General features: G+C 43.2%; 1 protein-coding gene and 1 non-coding gene across 4 annotated transcripts in view; one reads left to right on the top strand and one right to left on the bottom strand.

The window, feature by feature from the left end:
• Positions 1-27,500, bottom strand: part of Ipcef1 (interaction protein for cytohesin exchange factors 1) — a 178,637-nt gene that overhangs the window by 117,425 nt on the left and 33,712 nt on the right. For 2 of the 3 annotated variants that reach the window (XM_045158519.1, XM_045158520.1), the window contains exon 2: positions 21,450-21,516. The exons of the other annotated variant lie outside the window; for it this stretch is intronic. The gene's annotated coding sequence lies outside the window, so the exon portion shown is untranslated. The remainder of the gene's footprint in view (positions 1-21,449; positions 21,517-27,500) is intronic. 3 annotated transcript variants of the gene reach the window in all.
• On the top strand, positions 2,265-2,371 carry LOC123463694. The gene has a single exon (XR_006639084.1). It is a non-coding gene; the product is annotated as a U6 spliceosomal RNA (small nuclear RNA).

Here is a 27,500-nt window from a genome sequence, read left to right as displayed (position 1 = left end):
AGAAATAGATGGTAAAGGAGGAAAACGCCCCAGAATTACAAGACCCGCTTTGTCACAACCTACGATCCAGAGGTATTGGAATGTGTACAGAATGGCTGGGGAGGCAATGGCAGGAAGATAGGGGACAGAGGCTCTGACAAGGAGAGGAGAGCGAGTCCCAGACGTTGGCTTAAGTGGAAAGCAGAGGAGACTCTATGCTCTGCCTTCATGTTGCCTCCAGGTGGAACTGGACAGACCATAATAACACTTGAGGACACATCTCTGAGAATGGGCAGAAATCACAACAAGGTTCACTTTGCTTTTAAAGGCCAAAAACTTGGGGGATTAGCATCAAATGCATAAAACCCTTCCAGTGACACCCAGGCCTGAGCTGATAACAGTGGCGCCCATCACCAGCATTGTAAGTGCCGTGTCATGCATCAAACCTTGTTCTGCAGCTGAATTCATGTGAACTCATCAGACTCTATTCAGCTCTAGAAAGCCCTGTTATTCAACCCACTGAAAGGGAAAGAAATAAGTCAGGGAAAAGTTAAGCGCCCAAGGTCACACGGCTAATAACTTTACGGTAGACAAGCAACACTTAAAAATGATTCAGCATGTTGGGACATGCCTGTGGTGGTTTGAGTCAGGTGACCCCCATAAGATCAGGTATTCTGAATGCTAGTCTCCCCAGCTGATGGCAATTGGAAATTAAAGCCTCCTAGAGGGAGAGTATTGATGGGGGCGGGCTTATGAATGTTATAGCCAGTTTCCCCTTGGCAGTGTTTGGCACACTCTCCTGTTGCTACCTGATGTCGGCCAGGGGATGATGTCCACCAGGGGGTGATGTCCACCAGGGGGTGATGTCCACCCTCTGCTCATGCCATCATTTTCCCTGCCATCATGGACCTTCCCCCATTGAGCATGTAAGCCAAAATAAACCATTTTCCCCCCACAAGCTGCTCTTGGTCGGGTGATTTCCACTAGCAATGTGAACCTGAATGCAACAGTAATGTTGATACTGAGGAGTTAGATTGCTGTTAGACACCTGACTGTGTAGCTTTGGCCTTTTGGAGCTGATTTCAAGAGGAATGTGGAAGGATTTGAAATCTTGGCCTAAGAGATGCCTTGCTTGATGGACTGTTCTGGTCAGAGTGGAAAGACCTGAATGCAGTAGGAACTATGGACTGTGAGGTTTGGCTTCTGAGGGTAAGAAAGAGCTTTGCTTGGATTGGGCTAGCAGTTTGTGTGAGAAGCTTGCTCTTATGCCCATGCCCTGAGAAGTTGTGCAGGGTTACTTTGCATAGAAATGTACTGGTGTAAGCAGAGGGATATGGCACAGAAAAAATGAAATCTTTGGGTGAACTGTTGCCCATTCAGCTGTAATTGAGAGATTAAAATCTTTGAGATTGGGCCACCTGACCTGCACTGGGGCAACAGGAAGAATGTAGACTCTTGGAGGGACCTGAGTGCTCAAGGAGTGTCCAGTTCTTCAAAGTCTGTTTTATTCTCCCCCCCGCCTCAGCCCCTAGATTAACAAATTGGCACCCCACCTGGTATTATGGAATATAAGAAATGTAAGGAAGGTCATTGAGCTTGCAACATGGTCTTGTATTTTGGAAATGGCCATGGGCAGTGTGAAGCAGGTTTGCTGGATGCCTGCATGGAGAGCCCATGGGGCCATGAGGATGAACTGTGGGTTGCGGTAGAGATGCCAGGACCACGAGATAGCTGCCAAGGAGAGCTGCCAGCCCCGGATGAAGTTGTCCAGTACTGTGAACAACCTAGCTGGAGGGACGGAATTGGAATACCAGAGATTTGTTGCTGGTTAGAATTAACAGACTTGGAGATTTGTCACTGACTAGAGTTGTTGGACTTGGAGCTACAGAGTTTGATGCTTGCCCTGTTTAAATCTTGTATTACTTGAGGTTTTCTTTGCTATGTCCAATGCCATCTTTTGCAGTGTGAATGTTTGTTCTGTGCCATTATGGGTTTGGGGGAGGGGGATTTTTAGTATTATGGCAACAACACCTTTAAGCTCAGCACTTGACTGAGCTAGGAAGATCCCTGCAAGTTTGAGGCCAGCCTGAGACTACATAGTGAATTCCAGACCAGCCTAGGCTAGAGTGACACCTTATTTCAAAAAAAAAAAAAGAAAAGAAAAGAAAAGAAAACTAAGATTCAGCAAAAAGAAGAAGCAGTGACGGGAGCACTGTCCTCACTGCTGGCCTGACAGCCAGGGAGTGGCAACCAATACCGCGCTCACTCAAAACTCACCAAAGCATGTGCTCGCTTCGGCAGCACATACACTAAAATTGGAACCATACAGAGAAGATTAGCATGGCCCCTGCGCAAGGATGACATACAAATTTGTGAAGTATTCCATTTTTTTTTATTTATTTATTTGAGAGCGACAGACACAGAGAGAAAGACAGATAGAGGAAGAGAGAGAGAATGGGCGCACCAGGGCTTCCAGCCTCTGCAAACGAACTCCAGATGCGTGCGCCCCCTTGTGCATCTGGCTAACGTGGGACCTGGGGAACCGAGCCTCGAACCGGGGTCCTTAGGCTTCACAGGCAAGCGCTTAACCGCTAAGCCATCTCTCCAGCCCAGTATTCCATATTTTTAATTTAAAAAAAAAAAAAAACCCTTACCAAAGCAGAAATCCAGTGGCTACAGAGAACTCAGCACTAAACTGGACTTCGGTACACTCACCAAGGCCCAGGGAACATTGTGAAAGAAGGGACAGAAAGATGGTAAGAACCACAGGGTGGGTAGAAATGTCCCCAGGAAGATGCCCTGCACAGAGACTGACTGAGGCCTTCCTGACCCCAAAGTGAATGCCAGTAACATCACTGAAGAGGACCCTTATTGAAATAGGGGTGGAGGAGAGGGGATAGAAGAGTGTATACAACCTCTAGAATATATAATTAAATTGTAGAAATTACTCAACAAAGCCTCCAATTTTTTTTTTATTTTTATTTATTTGAGAGCGACAGACACAGAGAGAAAGACAGATAGAGGGAGAGAGAGAGAATGGGAACGCCAGGGCTTCCAGCCTCTGCCAACGAACTCCAGACACGTGTGCCCCCTAGTGCATTTGGCTAACGTGGGACCTGGGGAACCGAGCCTCGAACCGGGGTCCTTAGGCTTCACAGGCAAGTGCTTAACCACTAAGCCATCTCTCCAGCCCAGTCTCCAAATTTTTAATAACATATTTTTACCAGAGGACACAGTGTGGAGAATGTATTGACTATCTCACGAGAAATAATGTGTATCTCTCACACCCATGCTGAAACAAGAGGGGTGCATATATTTTCAGACTCTTGAGCAGCTATCTAAACAGCATACGTGAGTAATTATCATGTCAATGAATCGGACAACCAGGACAGTGGGTTTCAGTAACCATAGATAGGAAGGTGAATGATATCCATCACTAAACAGAATGATGAGTGACAATGTTTCACAGACAGTGGCAGATAGTGCAAAGTGGAGCAAATCCTGACATTTGTTGATGGTGTCTAGCCTTAAATAGCATTAAATTAAGACACTGATATTTTATCTGATTATAGCAAATTATATCCACAGAGGCGCAGGAGGTACCTTTGAAAAGAATGCTCCTCTTATATTCAGCAGTAAATCCAGACTTGCAGTTCATCTTTTAAAAAGAGCTAAACACAGGAGGAGAATGATGACCCAGTTGGGAACTAAGATGTTTTGTAAATCACAACAAAAGAATAATGAGAAAAGTTATACCTGCATTCATAGAACCCTATTCTTGCCTAAGTCTATAGGGACAAATTTTAGAGGTAGGAATATCTTAATTTTTTTTTACAATTTCATAGTAAAATCAACTTTATCTCATTATTAAAAAATAATAAATCTCTATGCCTAGACTATTCTGTTTATGTTTGAACATGCCCTCACATTATCTTACTTCTATGGTACTTTAATAGTTGAAGTATGATACTCAGCATGACAAAGAATATTTTTCACTTTATTTATTTGTAAGCAGAGAGAGAGAGAAAAATTGGAGAACAGGTGCACCTGTGCCTCTTGCCACTGCAAACGAACTACAGATACAAGCAACACTTTCTACATCTGGTTTTACATGGATAACGGGGTATCAAACCCAGGCCATCAGTCTTTGGAAGCAAATGCCTTTAACTGTTGAGCAATCTCTCCAGCACCAGGAGAATTTTTTTTAATCCATCCACAAACAAATAAAGCACTTTACTAAACTATTATCTTCCTGGAAAATAATTATCACCAAGGATCTATGTCTAAGGGAAATCTGGAGGAAAATATAGTTTGTAATTTATCAATACTATTCACTTCCTTCTTCATAAATATTAGCCTAGGGATAAACATACTTAGTTTATTCTATTCTAATTTATAAGTTAAAATAATAAAATGGAGTTTAGGGTTTGCAGATTTAAAATATCACAAACAGAAAGAGTTAGTCTCCAAGGAGTTTTCAGCTATATACCAAAATGTTCTGAGCTTCCTCAGTCCAGGTCGGGTTCTTCTGAGCTCTACAAGGAAAAGACAATAAAGGATGTCATGAGATTTCTACCTAAACTCAACTATTTCTGGGCACTTCAGAATCCTACCACACAAACCAAAGAGCAGGCAATGAGAGAGTAGGCTGATCACCACATAAATACTCAATGCCTGTACCAGAGGAATAGCCACAAAGTTCTATCTCATGGGGAGGAAGATGTGGATAATAAACTCTGGGGAAATCATTGAAATGAGATTCCCCAAAACAGAATCCTTCCTAACCAATAAAATTAAAATGTGTTCTAACTCCTTGTAAACACGCCCATTACATTGCCACTTTACTTTTAAGTGCGTTAAAAGAATTGTGCATGAATTTAGAACTTCCGCCTGTTTTCCTGCAATCTTGCCAGCAAAAAAAAAAATTGTCTCAAATTAGTAATAATTATCGACTTATTGTCCAAACCACATGCTTGTTTAAAATATAAATTCTTCTTTTTACAAACATACATAATTGTATCTCACAATAAAAGAAGATCATACAAAACAAGTTCTATAAAGACATATTTCAAGGTCTATTTGATAAGTCAAATGGTTTGTGGTATCTGGATTACCTTTTTAAATTTTCTCAAAGTTTCTATTGCAAAAATATTCAAAACTTCAGAATAGTTGTAGGAATCACTACCAATGAACACCTTGATAGTTTCACCTGAATTCTCAGATTACTAATATTTTCTTTATCACTATGTATAAATATACATATTGCTAAAGCATTTGAGAGTTACTTGTGAATATAAAGATGTTTCTTTTTTAATATTTTATTTATTTATTTATTTGAGAGAGAGAGAGGAAGAGGCAGAGAGAGAGAATGGGCATGCCAGGGCCTCCAGCCACTGTAAACGAACTCCTGACACATGCGCCCCCTTGTGTAGCTGGCTTATGTGGGTCCTTAGGTTTTGCAGGCAACTGTCTTAACGGCTAAGCCATTGCCCCAGCCCCAGCCCCATAAAGATGTTTCTTAATATTCCTTAATGGCCATCATGTGCTTTCTAAGAACAGTTATTTCATTCTAGTTTCCCCATAATAATCACCATCAGGAACTTGTAAATCGACATGAGGACATGTTATAAAGTTTGGGTTTCCCAGCAGTCTTGATGTTATTTTCAGCCTGGAATATTCATATATTTCATTTTACATCTGGGACCTAATCAAGCATAATCACTGTTTATATGGCATCACTTTGATGACCCTGGGGACTGGTTTCAGAACCCCCAAAGATAATATAATCTGAAAACGCTCAGGTCCCTTATATCACATGAAGTATTTATATACAACAACCTCCTGTGTGCTTTAAATTATATCTTGGCATTATCCTTCAAGCAATATGAATGCTACATGAATAGGTATTACACCGTATTGCTTAAACACTGACAAGAGAGGGCTGGAGAGATGGCTTAGTGGTTAAAAGGCACCAGCTTGCAAAGCCTGCTGGCCTGTGTTTAAATCACCAGCCACCCACACAAAGCAGCCATGGCCATCCATTACAGCTGTAACTCTTTTCTAGTATTTCCATCTGAGGTTGGTTGAATCTCTGGAAGTGGAACCCGTGGATACCACACAGCTAACCACATCGTGTGTGGATACTCTCCACTTGCCCCTGCAGCATCCACACCAGTTGCTTTGGATTATGTCCTTCACTTTGGATTTTTCTAATCATTTACTCTCAAGTAGGCAGATTAAACACTTTGGCTCATGGGCTGAAAGCTCCCCTTCCTTTTATACATTAGAAAAATCACACAATAGATTGCATAAGTATTTTATTTCAGTCACTTAATAACAAACACTAAGTAATAGCATTCCATAAAATAAGTTTAGTATCACAGTTTGCAACTGATAGAAATGCATTTTAAAATAGTTTATTTATTTGAGAGACATAGACACAAACAGAGAGAAAGAAAATGGGCACACCAGAGCCTCCAGCCACTGCAAACAAACTCCAGAGGCATGAGTCGCCTTGTGCATCTGGCTCATGTGGGTCCTGGGGAATCAAACTGCATCCTTTGGCTTTGTAGGCAAGTGCTTTTACCACTAAGCCACCTCTCCAGCCCATAAAACGCTTTTGACATGGATGAATGCACTTGATTTACACTACCACCCCATTGAAGTAGGCAGTTTTTAGTTATCCTTTCCTTTTGAATGCAAATTATGAAGTCCATGTAACCAGTAAAACTACTTTTGTGGCCAAACTTCAAGTATAGGTATAATATAAGCATTACTCTAAAGTAAGAAACCTTCTATCTAAACTTTTGTTTCTTCTCCTCCTTGTCATAATCTTGTGCCTTACAGTTCTTGGTTTGTTGGGTTAAACGACAAGACAGTGTGAAGCTATCCTTTATCTAAACATTTTCTAGCTGTGATTTGAAATCATCATCTTCAAACCAGAAAGTAAAAGTTAATGGATATTCATGTAAACATATTAGCTGCATTGCATGCTGGGTAACGAGCTGCTTTTCATGTTTTTGCCTGGGCATTTGATGTCACTACCAGTGTCATGTGTCTCCCTTTCTACCTAGGACAAAGGCTTATCACTTCTTTCTACTTCCCTTAACAGTGAAAACAGCATTTCATGATACAGTAAACAGCATTTTTATAAGGCTGTCTTAACATATGAAACCAGGTAGTTTTCTCTTTTTTTCTTTGGTCTTTGGGCCTCCCAATCCCAATGTTATTTAGTTCAGGATTGAGTCAAGAAAAGTTTTGGAATCAACTTGTGTAAATTGAGTCACAACCAGCAGCATGAGTCTCGAGGTGGACTGGCCAACCAGAAAGACCACCAACAGGTGCCCACCCTATAGGGTTCCCACAGCCTAAACCCCCAGGTAATGCTTTCAGAGACAATGAACCATAAACAGCAATGCCACCCATCCAGGAAAGAGTAGGTACAGGTGCTTATGTGGGTGTAGTTAGATGCAGACACACTATCTATTACATCATTCTGAGTTTGGAAAGATTTTGAAGTGTGCTTTTTTTGTTATTATTTTATTCTGCCACCCCCAGACAGCCTCTACTGACATGACAGACAAAGCTCTCTTTATTCTCTCACCCATGCACAATTTCCTTAACACTGGACAATTTCAACTACTTGTTTCAAAGTGTAAGAGCTACTTAAGTGGTCCAAGTAATGAGTATGACATGACTGCCCCTGTCCAGCGTTCATTGTCATAGAAAATCAGGGACAGAATCCAAAAAGAACACTCGAAGAAGGAACTGACCTGTCTTTTCAACATTCATACAGTTCTTAGGGCATAACATTATTTCCATTAGAATTGGTATATTATGCACTTCATGAAAAGAAAGAAAAGGCAATGCTCTAATTTGAGGAAAAAGCATTGTTCTCTTCTTTTATTTTAATTGGGTTTTAAGCCAAATACAGTAAAGGAAGCTGCAGTTTGGTTGTGTCTTGAATGCATAAATCCTGTCAAGACACAGAGGTGGGAAAAAATGTTTCAACAAAGAAATCTTTAATAGAATGTGTATCATTCTTTTCTCCTCACTAATTCTCAACAGAATCCCATTATCTTCAAATAATATTGAATGGCTGCCTGCAGTTAATTTAATCACTGGAATTTTTTAAGAAATAAAGACTGATGCCTCTTGAAAATTATTCCAATTATATATTTGAATATGAGCTCAAAACTATTAAAATTGCTACTTTCAGTAATATATTAACTTCTCCAAGGTTGTTATTGTTACAAGTTTCCTAAAGCAAAAAAAATATATTAAGCCCCAAGTTTATTCATTTCATAAAAATTCAACTTCAAGACACAAATTACCTTTAAAATTTTGCTCAAGTTTAATCCATTTAGAGTTCCAGTAAACCTTTGAAAAAATATATCTAGTAAGTCAACTGCTCTGTCTAAAATCAAAAACAGGCACAATTCCATTGTATTGCCTCATACAAAATCAAATTGAAGTCAAGCAGATGTCTGGAGAAAAAAGTCGAGAGAAAGCATCTCACAAGGGCAGCGGTGATAACAGATTGTGAAATAATTATTAGTACATACATCCCCTCCAAACACACACACACACACACACACACACACACACACACACACACACACACACCTCTTTCTGATCACTATTTGACCAAAGACTACACAGTGACTCATTCTTTCCTTGGAACCTAGACGGGAAACAGAAAGCAGAGGAAACATCTGGGCTGCTGACTTCTGTACCAGGTCCCCTTGCCTCTTCCTCCTGCCTGTATGAAGACCTTTAATCTACTCATGCATGTCTAAATCACAGTTGTGCAAAAAAAAAAAGGTTTTGCCCCTGTCTCTCAGGCTCAAGGACACTGTGCAATGTCCTTGGTCACATGCCTCTGAGTGTCTGACCTTCCTGAAACATGCAGGAGGCTAATCAAATGCTCTCTGCCTACCAGGAGATGGCCCGGCTAAGACATACACATAGTTGCTTGAGTGAAGCCGTGGTCGTGCTTAGCAGGCCATGGAACATAGTTTCATACAACATGCAAACTTCCAGATTATGAGCTATGTAAAAGGATCCATAATCCACAACTCTCAAACTTTCTGGTGCTCGGAAGTTCTGTTCACGACGTGATGGGGACAACGAAGACCAGGAGAGGGCAGAGAGAGGACAGGGAGACAGAGACAAGGAGCATGTGGAGTAGACAAGCTGGCAGTGCTCGTCACTGTAAGGCTCTGACCAGCCAGGAGATGGCATGGAAGCAAAAGTACAGGAGGCTGTGGGCTGGAGAGATGGTTCAGTGGTTAAGACACTTGCCTGCAAAGCCTAATGACCTGGGTTTGATTCCCCACTAACCACATAAAGCCAGATGCACAAAGTGGTGCATGCATCTGGAGTGCATTTATAGAGGCCCTGGCATGCCTATTCTCTCTTTCTGCCTCTCTCTCCTTAGAAAGAAATAAATAAATAAATTTGGTGGTTAAGCGCTTGCCTGTGAAGCCTAAGGACCCTGGTTCCAGGCTCGATTCCCCAGGACCCACGTTAGCCAGATGCACAAGGGGGCGCACGCGTCTGGAGTTCGTTTGCAGTGGCTGGAGGCCCTGACGCGCTCATTCTCTCCCTCTCTCTCTCTCTCTCTCTCTCTCTCTCTCTCTCTCTCTCTCTCTCTCTCTCTCTCTCTCGCCTCTTTCTCTCTCTATCACTCTCAAATAAATAAATAAAAATAAAAATAAAAGCCTGCTAGCCTGAGTTCAATTCCCCAGCACTCACTTAAAAGAGGATGCAAAGAGGTGTGTGCACCTGTCCCCGCGATCGCAACATGTCTACAATGACAAGAAGCAGAACCAGGAGAATCCACAGCTCACGGGCTAGCTGGACTGGCATTCGTCTGTAGCAGCAAGAGATCCTCTTTCAGTGAAGGTGGACGTACAGCCCAGACATCTTGAACGTGTCATCTGACACGAGCAAATAAGAGAGAGGGATACTAAAGTCAAAGTCCACTGTGCAGTGTGGCTTCCCCTTCTCTGCTCACCCTCATAGCATGGAGCTCCCCACAAAGCTCCAGTACTCACCTTAGAGCCTCCCAGGGAGAGACTCTTGGGTGTGAACTGCCAACACTCAGGAAACTCTGTGCCTCTCCCTGACCAAAATGCATGTGGGATGTGATGCTGCCAAGGTTCAAGCTGGCAGAAGTGACTCAGAGTACAGTGGAAGGAATGGTAAAGGGGGAAACGGTCAAGAAAGCCCAGGGATGAACCACTGGAAGGAGGGTTAGATTACACGTGGGCCCTAAATACATGTCTCATAATTGTACTGTACTCGAAGCCATGTTAATTTTAGTTGTGGGGACCTTTGCACATGGAGCAGGCTGCAGGTTCCTCACAGGAGTTGAACAACCGGGAGAATTTTAGGACCAAAGTTGACCCACATGCCTGACAACTGGCACCCACGACTGGGCAAGGCGTCTTCATGACACATGTTCCCCATGGACCCCAGCTCGACAGGTGCTTCTGTTACTAAGTGAGGCACTTACTTCACTTCAGAAAGTTGTTTTCATCTTAGGATACATATCTGCATTACTGCAAACTTAAAAGTACAAAGGATGGCTGGAGTGATCCTTAGAAGTTAAGGCACTTAGCTGTGAAGTCAAAGGACCCAGGTTCAATTCCCCAGAACCCACAGAAGCCAGATGCACAAGGGCACAAGGTAACACATGTGTCTAGAGTTCGTTTGCAGTGCTAGAGGCTCTGGTGTGCCTGTTTTCTCTCGCTCGCTCGCTCTCTCTCTCTCTCTTCTCTCAAATTAAAAAAACTAATAATGCACAACGGGAAAAAATTCATGAAAGGAAAACAAAAGGCATACATTATGCCCCAAGCCAAAAAGACCCACTCTATCATAGTATATTTCCACTCCGTTTTGCTCTTGGAAATGTGCAGAAAACCAGAGATGCTATGTATGTATTTGCACAGTCTCGCATCTGCAATGCCTGCTCTTAGACCTCTGCAGGGTGGAGCATTACAGGTAATAGATGAGCTCTTTGACAAGTCACAGTTAGCTGCTCTCATCAAGGCAAAAACCTGGCATCCTGCTAACTTTATCAGGCATACACGAGGCTTTGCCCAGCACCCTAGTGGTCAGCCATGCTCCGGAGAGCATTCCTTCCTGACCTCAGCTATGGAGCGTGAGATCCTGGGGTGCACAGGAATGTGGAAATCCACATGACCATTCTGAGTGTTTAAAAAATCAGTGCACAAAGGCCTAGAGTGCTTCTCAGAGCCGGACAGGTGATATTTTTCAGGCTCAATGAATGAGGCTATCTCAGATTATCTCATGGATGAACATTGCCACATTCTTTGTCTAAGTGTGGTACTGTACAAAGACTGAACTTAATATTCCCTACTGAATATTGGGGAAATGTAGGAGTTGGGACCCTTCAAGTTAATTTTCACTTACTCATTATCAAAGGGGTTTGTTTGGTCAGTTGGTTTCTTGTCATGAGACAGAATCTCATCCTGAAATGCAAGTCAGCTTTGAACTCACTATGCAGCCAAGGCTAGCCTCCAACTTATGATCCTCTTGCCTCAGCCTCCTGAGAACTTGGATTATATGTATACGCCAAAGCACCTGAGTTTTAATGAACTATTAAAAAATGTTCTGAGCTAGAGAGATGGCTTAGTGGTTAAGGCACTTGCCAGCCAAGCCTAAGGACTCAGGTTCGATTCCTCAGGACCCAGGTAAGCCAGATGCACAAGGTGGCACTTGCATCTGGAGTTTGTTTGCAGTGGCCCTGGCACGCACATTTTCTCTTGCTTATCTGCCTTTCTCCCTCTCTCTCTCGCTCGCTCTCTCTCTCTCTCTCTCTCTCTCTCTCTCCATCTCTCTCAACTAAGTAAATAAATAAATAATTTTCTTAAGTTTCTAATAAAGCATCTTGAAGACATACTGGAGAATATTTTTAATGAGGAAAGCTGGCCGAGGGTCAGCAGTGATGAATCTCTGCTTCCAGAATGTGGATTCAGTGTAGCCAGTCTCCTCAAGCTCCTGCCACCGTCAGCCCATGGCACAGTGGACTGCAGTCCCATGAACTGTAGTCTAAAATCAACCCTGCCCCTCTTAAAATAAATTATAGTGAGCTCTCATATACACACTGACTTTAACAACTGCCTAAATTGCTCTCAAAATGTGTTTCAGAGTTGATTTAAAATAAACTCCTTAATAACTTCAACAAAGTATAAACCAGTAGCCTAACTTTAACTTCCAAACAGTTCTTGACTTATCAGTCAGCTATATAATCACAAATCAAAAGTATGTCTTTATTTCTTTAAAGAAGAAATAGACTGTGCCCTGCTAATTCAACTGAAGAAAAAAAAAATGACTCAAACACAAAAAAGAAACAGGGAATAAAAGACTTTCACTTGTTTATTTATTTTAACTTTTATTTTTTTGAGTTAAGATCTCACTCTAGTCCTTGATGACTGGGAGACAACTGTAATTCCAGGCTGGCCTCAAGCCCACAGTGGTCCTCCTAGCTCTGCCTCCAGAGTTCTGGGATTAAAGGTATGCACCGCCACACCTGGTTCAAAGTCCTTTTTAAAAAGCAAGAACAGGGTGCTGGAGAGGTGGCTTAGTGGCTAAGGCACTGCCTGCAAAGCCAAAGGACCTCAGCTCAATTCCCCAGGACCCACGTAAGCCAGATGCACAAGGAGGCACACGCATCTGGAATTTGTTTGCAGTGGCTGGAGGCCCTGGCACACCCATTCTCTCTTTCTCTCTCTCTCTCTCAAATAAATATTAAAAAAAAAAAAAAACAAGAACTGTTAAGAGTTCTCTCCACTGAGAATGAGGAATACCTCTTAATGATATCAACATCAGTGTTCCACGTGTGTGTGGACACCTGTAATCAAATGCAGAGCCCCATGATTCTGATTACCACAACATGCCACCTCAGATCCTCAAAGGACCTGCTGCTGACTCTTTCACAGTGGTCAGCCTCCTAAGGCCACTGTTTGAAGGTATCTCACATATACTCTGCATGTTTGGCCTGTTTGTTGTAAAGCCCAAAGCTGAAAAAAACAATAGTTAAACATAAAGAAAGTATTCTTATTAATTGCTCAACAGAAACTCAAAAAACCATTTTCAATTAATTTTATTTAAATATAAATAGTATGGCTTTATAGAGAGCTCATTGGTAGGACAATTGCCTTGCATATGCAAGGCCTTGGTTTTGATCCCCAGAACCACAAAATGAGTTCTATACTATGAGGTATGCATTCCTTTCTTTTAAGAAAGAAGCCAAACAATCCCTCTCACACAATATAAAATCAACAGTGGCTCATGTAGGCAATCCCAGCATTCCCTGGGATACATAGTACATTTGAGTCTGGCCTGGGCTACATATATAGCATGACACTCTGTCTCAAAACAAAACAAGAGATTAGAGAAATGGCTCAGTGTGTAAAGTGCTCATCGCACAAGCATGAGGCCATCCGTTCAGATTCCCCATGCCCATGTAAAATGTCAGGCACTGTGGTGTGCACTGCCATTGTAGTGATAAGGAGGCTTACTGGATAGCTAGTCTAGCCAAATCGGTAAGCTGTAGGTTCAGCAAGAGATCTTTTCTCAAAGAATAAGGTGGAGAGCAGCTGAGGAAGACACACGACATCAACTTCAGGCCTTCATCCATGTGCATGCGCGCACACATGCACTCACACGCATAAGAACACAAACACACAGATTCATATACCTGCAAAAAAAAAAAAAGAATGTGTGTGACTGTCAAACACAAACCCCAAACTTCCCATGGGAAGACGAAACAGACGTTGCGTGTCCTAAACAATTTATTCGTCTCTTGATCTCTCTTTTCTCGGCAACAATGTAAGAACTATACATCTGGACACAATAATTTTATTATTATGAGCTAGAGTAGCTTTAATAGAGAAGTGGCCTTGGCACCCTGCCACTACGAAGAGCAAGGACAGGCTCAAAGTCATCCTCTGGTAGGCTCTGCTCACACGTAAATAGCACACAACCAAGAAATCCATCCAAGTAGTTAACTTAGTCCCTTACCAAAGCATTTACCTTCCGGCCTGTTACTTTGGGGTCCCATATACCAGAAAGTTTTATCAATCTCAGTTAAAACAGGTCACCCTAATAAGAGTTTTAGACCTGAAATTAGCATACGGTTCCATCTATATAAATTTCCAGGTTAAAATCACTATAGTCATAGTGGAAGGTCAATGGGTCTTTGACTACATTCAAAATATGACAGATGAAATAATTTTCAAACAATAGAAGTCTCTTAGGCTCATGGCTGTGGTGGGTGAAAGTCCAAGAACATGGGGCCAGCTCCTGGCAAAAGCGATGGTGGTATATTACAACACAGGGAAGAGGCGACACACACCTTCAAGACAGAGAGCGTGTGGCCAAACTCATCCGTTATCAAAAGCCCCACACACGGGACCGCTAACTCATTGCTATGGTACAGTATTGCTACTCTCATGAAGTCAGAGCCTTCACGATTCAATCATCTCTTAAAGGTCCCACCTCTAAATTCCATAACAACAGCAATCATATTTCAACACAAATCTTGGAAAAGACATTTAAGCCACAGCAGTGTATTCTGTGGCCATAAGCAGTTTGTTATCTATCAACACACATAGATTCCAGGTGTGCCACATGGACCTTTTCCAGGCTGCGTCCTTGAGATATTTCTTCTGCTTGTTCCTTACGGATACACAACAGCCGGCAAATGAGAATGAGGTCTTTCTAGAAAATAAAAAAAAAAAAGAATACACTCCTGCTATCTGTCAACTTGTAAGAATTTATGCTATGAGGCATGGGAAAGAACAACTTCCTCTTCTTTCTTTGTGGACCTTGCTCTCGTGAGCCTGTGTTAAAACGAATCCTTGGGCTGGAGAGATGGCTTAGCGGTTAAGTGCTTGCCTGTGAAGCCTAAGGACCCCGGTTCAAGGCTCGGTTCCCCAGGTCCCACGATAGCCAGATGCACAAGGGGGCGCACGTGTCTGGAGTTCGTTTGCAGAGGCTGGAAGCCCTGGCGCGCCCATTCTCTCTCTCCCTCTATCTGTCTTTCTCCCTGTGTCTGTTGCTCTCAAATAAATAAATAAAAAATGAACAAAAAATAAAAGAATAAATAAAAATGACATGACCAGGGGGCTGGAGAAATGGCTTAGCGGTTAAGCACTTGCCTGTGAAGCCTAAGGACCTCGGTTCGAGGCTCAATTCCCCAGGACCCACATAAGCCAGATGCACAAGTCGTACATGCATCTGGAGTTCATTTGCAGTGGCTGGAGACCCTGCTGCACCCATTCTCTCCCCCTCTCTCTCTCCCTCTTTCACTGTCTGTCTGTCACTCTCAAATAAATAAATAAAGGTAAACAAAAAAATTTTTAAAAAAAATGACATCACCAGTACTAAATTATGAAGGCAAAGGAAGTCTTTGTAAAAAGACAGAGCCCATGAGCTGTGCTTGAGGGAAGATTCTCTGTGTTCTCTACAGAATGATGTCACTCACAAAGTCATCACCCCTTGAAGAGACGATCAGAAAGCATGCATCGTATATTAATTGATGAATATAAAGAATTTTAGGGAAATTTGAGTCAGTTTATTTTTAGCTTATGTTATTTACTTGGGAGTGTGCTATTCATAACATTAGCTCTTTTGAAACAACGTAGGTCTGGAGAACTGGTTCAGCAGTTAAGAGTGCTTGCTGTTTAAGTATGAGAACCCAGGAGGGCCTGAGTTTGCTTAAGTTCAATTCTCCCAGTGTAGCTGTGTAAACAGTTGGTCATGGCCATACCCATCTCTAACTGAGGTCCATGGCAGGAAGAGACCAGAGAATCACTGGGACTTAATAAACAAAAACGGCAGCTCCAGGTTGAGAGAGAATGGCTGCCACCTCAAGGAAATTCACAGAAGGGGCATATTGAAGGGCCCCTCTGCATGCACATACAAGGCACATTTGCATCTGTACACACACACACACACACATACATGCTTATACAACACATAAACACAGCACACGTCACACCAAATATACACATATATACTTATAAACAAAATATGTGCAGTGTCATTTCTATCATGTCTCTTAAAAATTGTTACTTATAGGCTGGAGAGATGGCTTAGCAGTTAAGGCACTTGCCTGCAAAGCCTAAGGACCCATGTTTGATTCTCCAGGTCCCACATAAGCCAGATGCACAAGATGGCACATACATCTGGTGGGGGGAGTGTGGGTGTTCACCATTTTGGGGGTCATCCCCTGGGGCCAGACAGTGGTAGCAGCCAGAGATCTGGCACGTTCCCGAAGGAGTGTGAGAATTATGAGCACCAGAGAGTAGAGGCTTCCAGACACCCTCCAACCCTGACACATTACGCACTGTTTGATGAAATGAGCCTGTGTGTTTCCCGCACCCAATGTAAAAGCATTTGCTTCATCTGTAACACAGAATAGCCACATTCCAGTACCTGCTAGGAACATTAATTCCAGCCAGCTGGCTCTCAACCTATTTCAAATATCCAGTTACAATCAACAATATTTACATGAGATGCATAACGACTGATGTAGCCATCTTCTTGTTGCTGGGACAAACAACTGACCAGACTATAAATAAATGGAGAATTGCCACTAGTAAATTAAACAGACATCCATAATTGCACTTGAGATCACCTGAAGACTAGTACTTTAAGAATTTGTCTCAGGGCTGGAGAGATGGCTTAGCGGTTAAGCGCTTGCCTGTGAAGCCTAAGGACCCCCATTTGAGGCTCGGTTCCCTAGGTCCCACGTTAGCCAGATGCACAAGGGGGCACACGCTTCTGGAGTTCGTTTGCAGAGGCTGGAAGCCCTGGCGCGCCCATTCTCTCTCTCTCCCTCTATCTGTCTTTCTCTCTGTCTGTCGCTCTCAAATAAATAAATAAATAAATAATTTAAAAAAAAATTGTCTCAGGCATACTCAAAAATACTGCAGAAGCATTCCTACTTCAGGGGTCTTAAGTTTGAGGTTCGATACCTTCAAGATGTCTGTGAACAGATTTGGAGGAATGTGTAGACTGAACTAAAGAATATTTTTCCCCTCTAATCTCTTTTTTTTTTCTTAATTTATTTGAGAGCGACAGACACAAAGAGAAAGACAGATAGAGGGGGAGAGAGAGAATGGGCGCTCCAGGGCTTCCAGCCTCTGCAAACGAGCTCCAGACGCGTGCACCCCCTTGTGCATCTGGCTAACGTGGGACCTGGGGAACCGAGCCTCGAACCGGGGTCCTTAGGCTTCACAGGCAAGCGCTTAACCGCTAAGTCATCTCTCCAGCCCATTCCCCTCTAATCTCTAAAACTTAACTTTTCTCTCAAATGTAAGTATTGGCCACAAATCATGAGTGGTAAGTACATAGTACTTCCATCTGACACCTCCAATATCTTCACCTCCTACACCGGTTGTTTGCTGCTATCTTAAGATATCATTTATACTTTCATTGCCATTCACATGCTACCAGTCCTGCTGCAGGATTGTGCTATTTACTGTGCTAATAAAGAAATACACTACTTCATCGCAATTATTTTCATCATTTGATAACTCTATTTTAAGACATTTGTTTTTCTAGGATTTTTTTGGTTGTTGTTTTTTTGCTTATGGATTAGAAAGCATTGTTCTGAAAGGAGTCCATGGGCTTCCTCTAATTGCCAAGGGTACACAAGAAATAAAATTCAGACAACCATAACTACCCAGGAAGTATTACTGCATAGTTTGCCACACCATTGAAATCTATACCATGACCGACTAGGGAACAGCAGCATTTCCTGTTTAGAAAACAGTGGGATCTTCTGGTGCTGAGAAAAAGTGACAGAGGAGTGCTCAGCACTGCAATATCGCAATCACACCTTCCAAGGTTCAGGGTCCTTGCGGAAGAGGTGGCTGAAAGAATGTAAGAGCCAAAGGAAGGGTAGGACTCCTTACAACGTGCTCCCCACAGACACAAAATGGCCTGGATATCCATAACTTCACAGTGCCTGACACTACCTACACAAGACCATCATAAGAGGAGGAAAAGATCATGACATCAAAATGAAAGAGAGGCTGGTGGTGCGAGGGGATATGATGGAAAGTGGAGTTTCAAAGGGGAAAGTGGAGGAGGGAGGGAATTACCATGGGATATTGTTTACAATCATGAAAGTTGCTATTTTTTAAAAAAAAATGCTGAGAAGAAGTGACAGTTTAGTGCTCATCACCAAATGAGACATGTTTATCACACCCTCTAAGGCTCAGAGGATGAGGAAAGCTTTGAATTCTGTCTCCTGGACGTGATGTGGCCTCTGGACTCATGACCTCACAGCAGCTGCAATCACCTCCCAGTGTTGGCTGCATTAACACGTCATCATGGATAAGAGGAAGAAAAAATGAGTTATCAAAATAGAAGAGGGGCTAGCTGGAAAGAAGGGATTATGCGGAAGTAAGAGAGAGGAGGACAAAAGAAAGGAATGGGAGGGGGCTGGAGAGATGGCTTAGTGGTAAAGATGGTTGCCTATGAAGCCTAAGGAATCAGGTTTGATTCCCCAGTAGTCACGTAAACCAGACGCCCGAGGAGGTGCATGTGTCTGGAGTTCACTTGCAGTGGCTAGAGGCTCTGGCATGTCCATTCTCTCCCCACCCCCCCCCCACCCCATCTGCCTTGTCTGTTTCTGTCTCTCAAATAAATAAATAAATTTCTAAAAAATATTTTCAAAAAGAGTTTTTTAAAAAAGGAATGTGGGGGGCTGGAGAGGTGGCTTAGCGGTTAAGCGCTTGCCTGTGAAGCCTAAGGACCCCGGTTCGAGGCTTGGTTCCCCAGGTCCCACGTTAGCCAGATGCACAAGGGGGCACACGCATCTGGAGTTCGTTTGCAGAGGCTGGAAGCCCTGGCGCGCCCGTTCTCTCTCTCTTTCTGTCTCTCGGCCTCTTTCTTTCTCTGTCTCTCTCAAATAAATAAATAAAAATAAACAAAAAATTAAAATAAAGTAAAATAAAAAGGAATGTGTTAGCTACAGGAGTTAGCAGCTCATGGTCAGCACTCTAGCCATTAAATTCCTGCTTCCTAAGTCGACCTCTGCGACTTCTGAAAAGGCATTGACGAGCTTTGCAAAACTTTGGCCAATATTTCTATTGCTGGGAGGAAAATCACATTTACTTAACATTTCAAATGTCTGTTACATCATACTTAGACCTTTCCTGTTTCTTACTAATCATCCAAGTCCCTTTCCTTTGCTGTTCTTTCTCTGTCTGTGTCGCACTTCTTTGGCTTCTTTTATCAGACATTCTGACACTTTTAGCACAATTAGAATCAAGCAAAAATGAGGAAGTAAGACACAGGAGTGTCAGCCCGATCGCTCAGCACACACTTAAACAGTAATTTCAGGGACACTTACAACAGTCTCAACTGGGGCCAGGACAAGAGAACGCATGCTTTAGGGACGTGACGGGCGGGCCATTGCAAGGGCAGCGTGCGTATACTGACTGAGACCACGTCGTGGAGACAGTGGCCAAGGGCCATCTTCTCCAAGAGGACCTCCTCTGAGCTCAGGAGAGAACTGGCTGAAGGCATGTCTCTAGTGCCCGCCTCCCCTCACTGTAGTAAAAGTGGGGGTGAGAAGTGGGGACGCTGATGGGGTCAAGTCACAGAAATAATTTCACTCAATCCTCATGAACACTCTCAGTCCTAAAATCCAATTGTAGTCACTTTGCAGATGAAAAGCCAGACTTTGAACGGTCATTTCTCCAGAGTTCCTCTCCTAGCCAGAGGTGTGGTTGACCTCTGTTGACCCCCGGAATGGTGCTACGTCTCCTCTTCTGCAGGCCAGTGGAAGAGCCTCACCCCCCCAACCACCTGCCCGTGTTCCACTGAAAGCCGTGGAGTGGAGTTCAGAGTTAAATACCAACATGCCCGGTAATCAAAGATCCTAAAGATACACCCCTTCCCATAACTAGTAAGTTTTCCAGATGGCTGAGTTTCCATACTGTAAGCTAGGATGTTTTCATGTGAGTCATTTGGAATAACTGAATGTGTAAGACATGTTTTATATAGGGGCTGGAGAAATGGCTTAGTGGCTAAGGCACTTGCCTGCAAAGCCAGAGGACCCAGGTTCAATTCCCCTGGACCCACATAAGCCAGATATACAAGGTGGTGCATGTGTCTGGAGCTCATTTGGAGCAGCTGGAGGCCCTGGCACACCCATTCTCTCTCTAACTGTCTCTCTCTTTCTCTCTCTCTTTCTCTCTCTCAAATAAATAAATAAAAATAAAATGTTTTCTTAAAGAAGTGTTTTAGATATATCTATATATACATACATATATAAAAGTATAGATACATACATCTATGTCACCTGGTTGGATAAGTATATTGAAATTTATCTTCTACAGATAACACTAAAGTCTCCATTTGTTCGCTTAGGCACATTACTAAAGTAATACCAAGGACACTCTCAGTTCTTTGAACCTAATCTGAATTGCTGCTGAGGTCCATCACTGTGATCTTACAGCTAATATTAGTGGGATGATATTTCACTGGACCCTTTACTCTGAGACATTTCTTTTCACTGATTTCAGTAATCTTGTTAAAGTCTTTCTGTCACCTCCTTACAGAGCAGGCACACCTAACTGGGTGCTAAGCGAGGGATTGTGGGCATGGAGAACAGAATGAAGTGGGGAATCCGTGGCCTGCTGTAGCTATGACATCTATTTGTTGAGAGTGTTGTGGAGTTGTTCATTCTTTACCACGTGCTAGATGTATGCGTATGTAACATAGGCAACTTCCCAAGGAGACTACACGTTTTATTGGACATTATCGTGGTTTGATTCAGGGGTCGCCCATAAACTCAGGTGCTCTGAATGCTAGGTTCCCAGCTGATGGAGATTCGGGAATTAACACCTCCTGGAGGCAGTGTATTGTCGGGGGCGGGCTTATGGGTATCACAGTCAGCTTCCCCTTACCAGTGCTTGGCACACTCTCCTGTTGCTATTGTCCACCTTATGTTGGCCAGGTGGTGATGTCCACCCTCTGCTCATGCCATCGTTTTCTCCTGCCGTCATGGAGCTTCCCCCTCGAGCATGTAAGCCAAAATAAACCTCTTTTTTTTCCCCACAAGCTGCTCTTGGCTGGGTGATTTCTGCCAGCACTGTGAACCTGACTGCAGCGGACATCATCCAGGCAGGCCTCCCCGTTACCATGTGTAGACCCCAACTCTAACTTATTCCGGCCCAGTGTTCAGCTGACAGCCAGCTTCCGCTGTATGGAAATCTCCTGAATCCAGTAGCTTAAATGTTTATAGACTTCTGCTCTACAGCCGCCAGATCCTGCAGTCAGAAACCACTGAGTCATACCCTCATTTTCAAGAGGCAGCAAAACCACCTTTCCCCACTTCCTCTTCTGCCTGCACTTTATATCTCATCCAGTTGTAACCACACATGACGGCGGAAGAACGTGCCACGTTGAACTCTTACCGTCTCCTCCAGCTGTCTGAGGGGCTTTGGAGTCATTGATAGTCACTCAAGATCTCAGCTTTTTCATCTAGAAAGTGAAATTAAATAATATAATATGCTATGATATGATTACATGCGGTAATAGTATTTAACATATGCAGAGGGTTTCTAAGGGCCCTGTGTGAGAATTTCTATGAATTTACTGAGGATGAACCAAGCACCTTAGGAAATGTTTTATTATTTGTTTCCTACACTTCCTTACCTCCTTTTGTTTTCCTGTCTATTACTCTGCAACACTCAAATGCCTCTAGATCACTTTCACAATAAATAATTATTGTTTCCTCTGAGGCCTTATTGATCAGCAGTCTAACACCGTTAGGAATATTTCTAAATTCTTATGAGAACATGAACACAGCTGTGTGATGCCACCTCACATTGTCATGTGATCACAGGTGGATCTGTTGGGCAGCCCTGATGTCATGAGTTTCTGTTTGCTCATTCTTCTTACCTGCCTAAACCACTTCAATGTGAATGGCAGAAATTTGGAAGAAGGGCTCATTCACTTTCCTATCGTGTGTGTGTGTGTGTGTGTGTGTGCATATGTTCACATGTATGTGGTTGCATATCTATGTGTGAATGCTCACGTGCATATGGATGTATGTGTGGAGGCCAGCTAACCCCAGGAACCCCATCTCCTCCTTCCCAGTGTTGGAAGTACAGACAGGCCACCTATCTAGCATTTACGTGGGTTCTGGATACCCAAACTCAGATCCTCTTATTTGCATGGCAAGTTCTTTATTCATTGAGCTACCTGCACAATTTCCTCATTTCTGAAAAATCAAGAAATCAAGACCCATAGGTGGCCCTCCTTGCTTTCTTTCAGAAGGTGCTCAGTCAAGGCACCCCCCCCCCAATTCTATGGAGCCCAGAAAAAGAGTATCTCATTCCAGGAAGAGGGGGTACTGTACAGCACCCACCAATGGCCAAGCTCTACTACAGAGAGCTTCACATGTGCAATGCGATCCCAATAAGAGCTTGTGTCACACTCCGAAGGGCAAATAGATAAAGCACTTGCCTTGCTGAAGGACATACACCTGTCAATGCCAGACTCAGTTCTCAAAGCTACCTTTGACTCCACAAACCTTGTCCAAGATCTCATTGCTCCCCCACCAGTGTATGATATTTATATGAAGCTCTCACCCCGTACCCCTACCCCTCTGGGTATGTTGTCTCACATGGAAAGCTACAGGCTATGTGGGTCAAACCATAGAAGTTTATTTTCTCACAAATCTGTAGGGCAGAGTCTAAGATCAAGATGTTGGCAGGTTTGACCTAAGCCACATGAGCAATGCTACTTGAGCACAGTTCCCTCCGTGAAGGGCCTCGCTCTCAATGCAGTCGCATTCTGAGGCATTAGAGGTTAGGACGTGAACGTATGATGGGATGGGGGCACAGTTCGGCTCCTGACTGTGCTATGGTGAAAGATAACAGAAGTAGTCTCCCTTCTGATATCCCCAACCTCGCCCTCACCAGAGTAGTTTCTTTCATCAAATTACAATGAAAGTCTCAAATTCAAGACTGCCAGGTGTTGCCTCTGTTGCAGACCTACATTTAATGAGAGAAGAATCTAGAACCTGCATCCCGCCTCCACCCACTGCAACTTCTTTTATGCTCTGCTTTAAACAATCATAAAGAACAAAGTAAAGGGTAATGTCTAGCAGTACTAAGTCCCTTCCTTGTGCTAAATCTTATGCTTTGAATCAAGACACTCTGAAAAAAAAAAAAAAAGTCACACCTATGTTGAAGATTTTGCCAGTTGTGTGACTAGTCAGGACTTCTGTGATTGTGGAGAGTGGGATTGTCATACATCAGACTGGGGAGATGGCTCAGTGGGTAAGAACCCTTGCTGCACAGGCTCGCAGGACTAAGAGGGCCCACAACTGCCCGAGTTCAAGTCCCTACTCCCCAGCAGCCACATAAACAGCTGAGCATAGTCACACATGCCTATAACCCCAGACCTGTGGGGAGTGGAGACCAGAGACTCACTGGGGCTCTTGAAATGGCAGCTAAGAGTTCAGAGAGGGATTCACTCCATCTCAAAGGAGCTGTGCAGATGAATGATAGATGTTCTCTGGCCTCTGCATGCATATGCGACAGTGCACAGAGCTGAAGACACCCATGAATACACCACATACACACATCATACCACACATGCTACACACACATCCATGCAAAAATCAAAGCCAGAATGTTGCCTATCAAAACCAAAGTTATCTTGGACTTTTCTGTAGCCTCCATAATAGCTGTTTATCACCTGTCTCCCTGTGTGACCTGGTATCCATTGGCTTGTAAAGTGAAAACCTTTAGGATGTACTCAGTTAGCTGTCACCAGTCCAAAACCTAGAATGTCAACAGATAGCAGCTGAAGCCTATAGCAGATATGTGGCTGCCTTGCTCTAACCCAACTACCTGATGACCCCACCAAAGTATCTGGAAATATCTTGATTGATGCCTCTTTCTTGTTCTGAAACTATAAACGTTCATATAGCCACATCTGGCGTGGAACATGTGATTCAGGGCAACCTGAATCCATATTCCAGGGACATGGGTATTAAATGTCCTAGTAAGACTAAAGATATTCTAGAAAGAGACACGTGTGCCCCTCCTCCAGCTATCAGGTGATTTGAGGCCATCGATGCCAAGGAACTGGAAAAATCCCAGGAGGCTCATGTTAGGGAAGGAAAAGGCCGGGGCTTGTCTCCCTGGAAGAGCGTTCCCATAGTGCTGGCTCCTTGGGACCTGACAGGAGCCGGGAGCCAAGACAGTGACGTGTCACGGTCGAGCCTGAGCGGGAACACACCTGGACCTGAACTGCTTAGTTGCACATGCCTCTTGCGTTCAATTTAAACCTAAACGTCACACTATGAGCCCCTGAGAGGGACTTGGGGCAATCCCTGGATCTCCCTGTTTGTTCGTCTTCCTAGTGTGGTCACTTTGAATACATCTCCTTTGTCTGCTTTTCACAGTGACTCACCTCTGTACTTGGTGTATCAAGGGTTAGTGGCTGAGCGTGCCTTGCTATGGTTGCCAGAGCTCTGGTCCTAATGGTTACTCCAGTAACAGGACCACTCATACCTGCTTCAGAATAACCTATCGTCCATTCTCTTTGGAACACACACTATGTACTGTAACAGCATAGATAAGGAGCAACTTCCCAACTCCGCAGTACCCTCAAACCCACCCACTAAAGTCACACCAAGCAAGCAAAACCCTCCATAAAGATCGCACCACTCTGAAGAGGCAAAGCGCCAGGTTGCCACATCATGAATAAGTTGTCCAGGAGGGTTTAGGTGAGAATGAATGGGTGGGGGGGGGAGGTAGTGAATTGTGGAGAGAAAGTAATTGTGGAAAAAGGAGCCAAAAGGTATGATTCATTCGTTTAGAATATTTCTGAAATACTTTGATGAGAGTTTGAAATTAAATTTTTACCACTTAAGTCATCTTTCTTTTTATAGGCTTATGCAGAAGACAGCCTTATCCCCACCCATATCCCAAAACAGATCTCAAATAGTAATATACATATATATATATATACATATATATATATATGGCATATTCATTTCAAACATGCTGAAGGACAGTATTTCTTCAGTAGCATCTAATTTTCTTTTTCTCCCTTTGCAGAGTCTGGGTTATTTAAGAAAAATATTTTAATACAGATTTAAGCACAAGTACAATTTATGGACCTATGAAAGTGGCTATTAATTACTTTGTGTTTCTTTCAGATGAGTTTCCCCTGAAAATGAGGATAAAGTCATTTGTGGGTGAAGGGCTATCGAAGACTCAGAAACAGAGCTCTTCCATTTCAACACAGTGAGGAACTAAGACGCACTTGTCACTCGCAAGGTTATTCACAAGGTAGTAATGTGTTGTAAATGCTTGCTTTTGTCATCCATGTCATAGTGAGAGATGCTTTTAATTTAAATTGTGTATGATTAGGTGTGAAATCTGCAACTTAGGAAGACAAACAGCCCATTAAGAATGATTTCCACCATCTTCTGTGTCTGTAACTCTCATTTTTAAGGTATGAATGTGTACATGTGCTTTAAGAAACAAAAAAAGGAACTCCTTTACAACATGCCAAGTCATCTTACATGAAGACAGTTTTGTGAAGGCAGAGAAGAGGAAGGAGTTTCCTAGGGGAACTTGTTCCTTCTAATGAATGCATTCTAAAATGAATACACACCGATGCTTATTAACCCTTACATACCTGGACCCTCAACCTCTCACGCTCTGTCATTTTCTCTGAGCTCTGTAACAGAGTCCATCTTCCCATGACACACTGGCAGCGTTCTAAGCTATCAGTTACAGCTTTGTTCATGTCACAAATGTGGATTTACTTGTTGGTTAATGCCCATGCACTTGCCCTGTCGTATCAGAGCTCACCATAGCCCAGCACCTGAAATGTAACAAGAGCTTGGCTAATGCGAGAAACCAACATTTAATTTCAGCCTTGACATGCAATTCATCCTCCCTCCCACCTCTCCTTCGAACGCCTCATGTTTGTCCACAGGGGAGTCACAGGCCGCCCATCTCTGCACCTGCCGCCCTTCCCTTCCTCTGGAGCACCAGCTCTTCCTCACCTCAGGAGCCATCTGCATCCCAGTTACATGGGAATGTATCGTCCCTTCTCTGCCCTTTAGCTTTAGATATTCCCTCTCTACTCATTTTCCCCTTCAACTCATAACTGTTCCCAAATGCCGCTTACTTTTTAAGAAAATCCTCCCCCACCAAAACTTCCTTAGTCACCACTAGTGTCCGAACTTTCTCACTGGCCAAGATTCTTGGAAGAACTCTGCTCTTAACAGCTTTGATTCTCGGCATGCACTTGTTTCTCCAAGACTGACAAGAGGAATCAAGACGTTTGCATCAAAACTGCCAAACACGGGATGGAGCCATTAAGGACTTGCCTGCAAAGCCAAAGGACCCAGGTTCAATTCCTCAGTACCCACATGAAGCCAAGTGCACAAGGTGGCGCAAGTGTCTGCAATTCATTTGCAGTGGCCTGAGGCCCTGGTATGGCCATTCTCCCCCCCACCCCCATCACCCCCGATAAATAAATATTTTTTTTAAAAAGCTACCCTATACATTCTTTAAATTCAATGGTGCTGTCAAAGTTCTGTGCCAAGGACTTCCCCATCACATGAAGCTCCTCTTAATATGGCCTTTCCAGGAGGCTTTTCCCCTGTCTGTTTCCAACCTTCCCATCCTCTCTCCTCAGACTACGTGCTCCTCTTTCTACCTTTTAATATCTCAAGTATCAATGTCCTTTGGGGGTCCCATTCATGTTCTCTCCTTTTTAATATTATATTTTTACTTATTTATTTGAGAGAGAAAGAGAAACAGGTAGAGAGAGAGAATGGGCATGCCAGGGCCTCGAGCTGCTACAAATGAACTCCAGAAGTGTGCACTACCATGTGCATCTGGCTTACATTGTTCCTGGAGAATCAAACCTGGGTCCTTTGGCTTTGCAGGAAAGTGCCTTAACCACTAAGCCATCTCTCCAACCCACGTGTTCTCTTTACTTTCTGAAGTCTACATTTTATTTACCACTAAAACCGATATCTGAAAATCTGTATTTCAAGCCTAAATTACATCTTTAGCTACCAAAAGAACTATCCATCTACTTTCTGTGGCTAAAAATCCATAGGTCCTTTAATATGTAAAATAAATATACATTTATTGGGCTGAAAAGAAGGCTTAGCAGTTAAGGCGTTTGCCTGCAAAGCCTAAGGACTCAGGTTTGATTCCCCAAGACCCACATAAGCCAGCTGCACAAGGTGGTACATGTGTCTGGAGTTTGTTTGTAGTGGCTGGAGACCCTGGCACGCCCATTCTCCCTTTCCCAAACAAAGACAGACAAACAGGTATGAAACAAGACAGACAACAAGTTATGAAAAAAATGTTCAACATCATTAATCATCCAAAAAAATGCAAATTAAAACCACAAGGTAATCTCACCTCTCACTTGTTAAAATAACTGCTCAAAAAGAAATGAAACAGGGCTGGAGA

This window comes from Jaculus jaculus, chromosome 9, assembly GCF_020740685.1.
Source record: "Jaculus jaculus isolate mJacJac1 chromosome 9, mJacJac1.mat.Y.cur, whole genome shotgun sequence".
NCBI lineage: Eukaryota > Metazoa > Chordata > Mammalia > Rodentia > Dipodidae > Jaculus > Jaculus jaculus.
Note: the sequence above shows the minus strand (reverse complement) of the source record. Positions and strands in the feature narration are given on the sequence as shown.